This window comes from Solanum tuberosum, unplaced genomic scaffold (assembly GCF_000226075.1).
Source record: "Solanum tuberosum cultivar DM 1-3 516 R44 unplaced genomic scaffold, SolTub_3.0 scf00130, whole genome shotgun sequence".
NCBI lineage: Eukaryota > Viridiplantae > Streptophyta > Magnoliopsida > Solanales > Solanaceae > Solanum > Solanum tuberosum.
In genome coordinates, this window is record NW_006239060.1 from 1203242 (window position 1) to 1209982 (window position 6741).

General features: G+C 33.8%; 1 long non-coding RNA gene across 1 annotated transcript; it reads right to left on the reverse strand.

Moving 5' to 3' along the window:
- Positions 1-5882: 5882 nt before the first annotated feature.
- LOC107061399 (uncharacterized) lies at positions 5883-6741 on the reverse strand. Its single transcript, XR_001473948.1, has 2 exons — positions 6660-6741; positions 5883-6251 (listed from the first exon to the last, which is right to left on the reverse strand). It is a non-coding gene; the product is annotated as an uncharacterized lncRNA (long non-coding RNA).

Below are 6741 nucleotides of genomic sequence, written 5' to 3' on the forward strand. Positions count from 1 at the left end.
CCCAAAATTCCTGAGACACAGCTAACCTTTATTAAGGTCCTATTACCCCCGAACTTATTTTATATATAATTTTCTACCCCTTTTCGGTCTACGTGACACTATCTTGTGGGCCCAGCGCGTGTTGACAATTTTTTCAAGGATAGTGTCACGTAGGCCAAAAAGGGTAGAAAATTAATTAAAAAATAAGTTCGGAGGTAATAGGACCTTAGTAAAGATTAGGTGTGTCTCAGAAATTTTGGGCATAGGCTAGAAGGGTACTTATGCATTTTCCTTAAAGTTTTAATAAACTCTAATTTTTGCGAGACATGAACACTAAAGATATAATGTAATGTAATTTAGATTTTCTTTCCTTATATTTCAGATTGTTGTTATGTTGTCTAATTGCAGGAAGTAACTTTCTTATTTTTGCGACTATTGGTTACTGAAAAATATAATCTTTTTTTCTGAATTCTCAGTCGGTCGAAAGCAAAATAGATGAGATTGAATCAGACAAAAGGTTCACCCCTCACCCTGGGGGATTGGGGAGTTGAGACTTCCTATAGGACTCTTTCTAGCCCTCTTTTATTGGTCGTTCAACACGTGGATGGTTCTATATTTGCATGTATGCTGTCCTATTGCCATTACATATATACTGAAATCAGTCAAATCAAAAGTGAACCATCGCCTTCTCTCAGCTAACTTCTACAGCTCAGATTCTTCAAGCTTCAAATTGGTAGGTTTTTCGTTTTCCCTTTGTTGTTTTCATCGATTTGTTTTCTTTTTCTGCAATTGTTTGTTCATTGTATTTTTACGAATCATCTCTTTTGTTTGGTCTACTTATGCACACTTCTTTTTTGTTTCTTCTTTGTTGTTTCAGCTTCTGCAGCTCTTCTCCTTGAAGGTTTTATGTCTTTTTGTTTTCTTTTTGTGCAATTTCTAGATTGTGTTTCAGATTAACAGGTTAGTGTTGCTTTATATACTCTTTTACTACAATAGAGATTGTGTTAAGGTTGTATGTACTTTTCTCGGTCGCAACGGTGTCTTTGTTTGGTTGTAACATGCTTGATCTTTACTTCATTTTGTTTTTCTTTTGGAGTTACAATTTTTCCCCAACAAACCATACATATGTGATAATTTTAACATCATTTATGCTGAATCTGAGTAAATTCTGGTGTTATTAGGAGTAAAGAGAGAATATGCTTGATTGGAATTTTCAAATTTTTTGATTATAAATAAAGAGGAACCATTCTTACAAAGACTATATTCAATTAATGGGTGCTTAATGTGTGCAATCCTGAGTCTTAAACGAACAATACATTTTTTGACAAAAAAACTAGCAAGTTCTAAAGATTGTTGTTTTCTAATTTTAGTATATGTTGATATCTGCTTACATTTTACATTTCACCTTAATAACTGATGCAAGCAGGTATACATATAGGAAGTTCTTTTTTATTTAGATTGCCCAGTAACTCTTACTTTTTCGCTAATAACTTCTCTCGCACTAAGTAGCAGTAATATTCAATTTGTTTTGAACCATCTCCCCTCCTAATGATGATGATATTTTAATAGGCTGAGTTGCTTTTAAAGTTGTTATGAACATGTTATGCATGATTTTCAAATTGCGATTAGAATAGTTTCAGTTACAAGGACTGACAAATGTTAAAGCTTCTCCCCCTAATATTTGCTTCTTCCTTTTGAAATTAATCCACATTGAAATATAATAACTACGTTTGCAATCTATCCGCCCAAACTTAGTTCGAAATCTTAGTAAGTTCAAAATCTTAGAAAGTGAGGTAATTGTTATATATTTAGTTTCATATTTTAGCTTGAGCTTTATGTTTCAAGTCGGGACTCCTTTTGTGCTTCTACTGTACAGAATTTTCCAAGCAAGAAAACTTTTAACTTTTGGTGTTTCAACTTACTCCATGTAATGTTTTTTGTCTTCTCATCTGAGTCAATGTTGTACTTGTGCACGAAAATTAGAGTTGTGATTATATCATCTGAATCTTCATTTATTTCTGGCTGCTCCTTGATTTGCAGACTTTGGAAAAGATCATGGTAAATCTTAAATGTGAGCTTGACCGAAATATATATCACCAATTTATTTCACTATTACTGTTTCACCAGCCTTTGGTGAAGTGCAAAAATTTATTTGGGAGATTTATATTAATTTCAAAGCTTCCTTGATGTCACCTTTTTAATTATAAGCATCCTTCAATTTAATATACTGTTCAAAGATTTGAATACACGTTCTCCTATGTAATTGACACTTCCAGATTAATTACTCGAGCAAGTATTTGGCAGAAAAATAGTTTTAACATTCTGTTTTAGTATCTTGGTCATTACGCTACTATATTTTCTAGATTCTTCTTTCTTCTTTCAAAATGTTAGATTAGTTGACTGATATTTCCATGTTTTTCCAAGATACTTCAGGATCCCCCTATGCGTAACTCCAGCACACCACTGTGGCTGTTGAATTAGGATATGCATATGATGTACTTGAAGATATGAGCAGTTATGATTTGAGTATGTTATGTTTATTATAGCTATGCTTGTACAGTATTTAACTGGGCAACATAGTTGTATATGTTGTACATATTGTTAAAATATGGGAAAATGCATAAGTACCCCCCCAGCCTATGCTCGAAATCCCAGAGACACACCTAACCTTTACTAAGGTCCTATTACACCCCCGAACTTAATTTATCTATAATATTCTACCCCTTTTCGGCCTACGTAGCACTATCCTTGAAAAAAATGTCAACATGCGCTGGGCCCACAAGATAGTGCCACATAGGCCAAAAAGGGGTAGAATATTACATATAAAATAAGTTCGGGGGGGTAATAGGACCTTAGTAAAGGTTAGGTGTGTCTCAGTTTCAGAAATTTTGCTATAGGCTTGGGGGGTACTTATGCATTTTCCCTTAAAATATGTAATAGTATGTTATTTTAAGGGAAAATGCATAAGTACCCTCCAGCCTATGCCCAAAATTTCTGAAACACACCTAACCTTTACTAAAGTCCTATTACCCCCAAACTTATTTTTTAATTAATTTTCTACCCCTTTTCTGCCTACGTGGCACTATTCTTGAAAAAATTGTTAACACGCGTTGGGCCCACAAGATAGTGCCACGTAGACCGAAAAGGGGTAGAAAATTATATATAAAATAAGTTCGGGGGTAATAGAACCTTAGTAAAAGTTAGGTGTGTCTCAGGGATTTTGGGCAAAGGCTGGGGATACTTATGCATTTTCCCAAACTTTAATCTCAAGCCTAATCATTTAACCTATGTCATAATTCAACAAATAAGCTACAACATTGAAATCTGGACAAATCAACCATCTGTAAAAAAAGAGAGACCAGAATTCTTCTAATTGTATTATATTTTTTCCAAGGAGTTTAGTTATAGGTACATAAGTAGATCAACCTTTTACAGCTTTTTCGATGGCGTGACTGGTTCAATTTTCTGGTTTACGCTTGAAGTTCCAAATACAACACCTAGTACTTTCATCTCTAGACTCGTACCTCAGTTGTGCTCGAAGGTTTGACCTTCTGGTGTTTTCTCATTAACATAGAATGGAAAGTTGTCTTCTTTCTCTATTAGGACAGGGAAAATAGAGTTTTGTGTCTGACATTAGAGCTTCTCCAGGACGATTTCCTTAACTGAACTCAAACAACGAGAATGTGTGTCTTGGACATGGTTAATGTGCATGAGTTGGTTCTGCAAACAGAATGAGTTACAACATTCAAAATATCTCACAATTTTTTTTATATAGATGGTGTATTGCATTATAAAAATGATTTTCGTCGCACAACTTTGATGGAAATAGAAAATTAAAATTATTTATAAAAATATACTAATATGTGTTAATAATTGGTAACCTTAATGCAAGTTGTGTCGAATATGTCTTCTGCTTCCATGGAGATCATTTCTGTAATGATATATGTACATCTTCAAAAAGGAAAATAAGAGTATTTGATGTTATACTTACTGATTGTCGACAACGGTGGCAAAGCCAGGTAGGGTCGCGGGATTCATCCAAACTACATACAACGGAAATTTATACTTCATACATGGTAAAAAAAGTTATACATATATAGTAGATGTTGAACACACCTTCTTCATGTTTTGAAGCACTTACTGGAAATCGTGACAGAAAAATCTTGGCTCTGCCACGATAAATCAATAGCATTAAAAAGAAGAACCAACTACCAACTCTCATACACACAAGCTTTCCCGGAACAATTGAGCTCCAAAATTCAGCATTAATCACAAAACAGACTAAAGAACATAACTTTCAAAGCAAAAATAATTAGAATTTTTTTTAAAAAGGAAGTCTAAAATTTACCAAGAATATAACTTTTCGTTTTAAGAATATGAACTAACATGTGTGTGCTTTAAAATATACCAAGTCGATCTCGTTTGCAACTACTAATGTAAACATATGCTTTCTCATTAGACTATTTCTGATATGCCTCTTCACAAAAAGCTAACTACATATACAACAACAACATGTCCAGTGAGATCCCACTAGGTGGGGTCTGGGGAGGGTAAATTGTACGCAGACCTTGCCACTACCTCGTGGGAGGTAGAGAGGCTGTTTCCCGGGGAGACCCCTCAGCTCAAGAGCAACAAATCTAAGTGACAGGAGAGATATAAATAAAACATAACAGCCAATACAAACGAAAAAAAAAAAAAAGCTAACTACATATAAATATCATAAATTTCCTATTCATTTTCATTAGCTGCAATACAGAATGGCAGTGCACTCAAAGTTCCATTGAATATTTGTTGAACAATGATAATTATTATTAGTTTGAATACTTTCCGATATGAAGCTTAAAAGTTACTTATCTATGTCCATGATAGGAAAATAAATCAAAATAATTTCAAGCAAGAAAACTCAACAGTGCAATCTCTGCTCCAACATGAGACCTCAACCTTAATACACAACAAAATGGGGATTTAAGAGTGAGTTTAGAAGCAACTATTTCCCCTACAATGCTAGGTCTAGCACTCAATGCGGGTTACAGTGACTTACAACATAAATTTGGTGCGTCCAACTTTCAGAAATTTTAGAATAAAATTTGAGCAAGAATTGTCGAAACACTCACCTACAGTAATTTCGAATAGCTATTTCACAATCCCATGTCTCCTGACAAATATAAAGTTCGAAAAGATGAAATTTTCTTTTGAGTGGAAACCAAATGTCTTTCACAAAAACAAAAATGTAATACGTGTCAAAAGAAAAAGGAAGATGATGAAATAAAATTCATACACGTGGTTGAAAAAGAATATGAAGGAACAAAATGGACCCAAATTTGTAGTACAACTTACTTTACTTTTGGTATAATTGCTTGATGCTTTGATAGTCCTTTTCTTGTTCACTTATAAATAAAAAATAAATAAAGGTAATAATATATATATATATCCGGTTATTCCAGGTGATTAAGTTATTAGTACATTTTAGCATAATTGGTATTTAAAAGATTATATGCTCGAATTTAAACTATTGTACATATGCTTTCCTGTTCAAACAAAACAAATTTTATATTAAAGTATGTGCAGCTACTTCAATTCTTACTTCAAAAAATTCCACACGTTTGAATTATAGATGCACCTCTAGAAATTACATAAGACCCGGAATGGTTTTAGTGTCAGCTAGGAGTGGCAAACGAGTGGGTCAAGTCGAAAATGAATTAAATAAAAATGGGTAAAATACTCTACTCAACTCATATTTTAAATGGGTAAAAACGAGTTACCCAATGTATAATATGGGTATCTATATTTACCCATATTATTCCATGAATAAGTTTCTCGCATGCTCAATGAGCTCCAAAATGACCAAGTCATAAAGCATTTCAAAGACATTAAATGATCAATTTGGATAATGAAGATGATACTCAATACAAAATGACCAGTTTCTATTACATGCATCTGGAACACTTGTGACTTGACAATTAAGTCTGCCTAATCCACCAAAATGAGTACCTAAAAGTCACATTTGTGGACAACATTTGTGTACTTGGTCATGACCTCTAAAACCCCCTATGGTTTGTCCAAGTATGTCAAATATTGTTGCTACAATGTGAGATGGTGTTAGGCCAGCTTCCGCTAACTGATCAACTGGAGATCCATGGTTAATTGCTCGGCAGCATGTTAACTCTAAAAAGACGAAGATGTTGCACCTACGAGGCCACCACTTCCAACAAAATTTCCACAAACTCTCAGTGATTTCTGCTATTGTGGATTGTCCTTTGAGATGCGATGATCTGACAGAAAAAGAAAACAAAAAAAAACAAGATCGTAAGTATGCAGAAGTTTTTAGATAGCTATATATGCATATGCAGGATATCGAAAAACTGAATTTGTTTTCTCACTTTTCACACACACACACACCGAGTTTAGAGAACTACTACCATGAGGACGGCAACGCCTTGGTTAATGTAGAGATTACCATTAACTACAAAAACAAATACACCTAAAGAGCACCTTTTTCCAAAATGATCAAACAAATCTCAATGTGCTGCTATTAAATGAAGGAAGATGGATTTTGGAGAGTTACATATCTAAGTTCAGAAAGATGAGAACAGTTGATAATAAATTGTTATCAACAACAGAGAGTACTAAGAACAATATAAAAGAAAGGCAGAAAAATGTGAGTTGCTATTAAGTCTTACCTCTAAGTTTATCAACATAAGGTTGAAGGTCAACAACAATCTCATCTTCATCAGAATCTGATTCGAATCCATCAAGATCTTA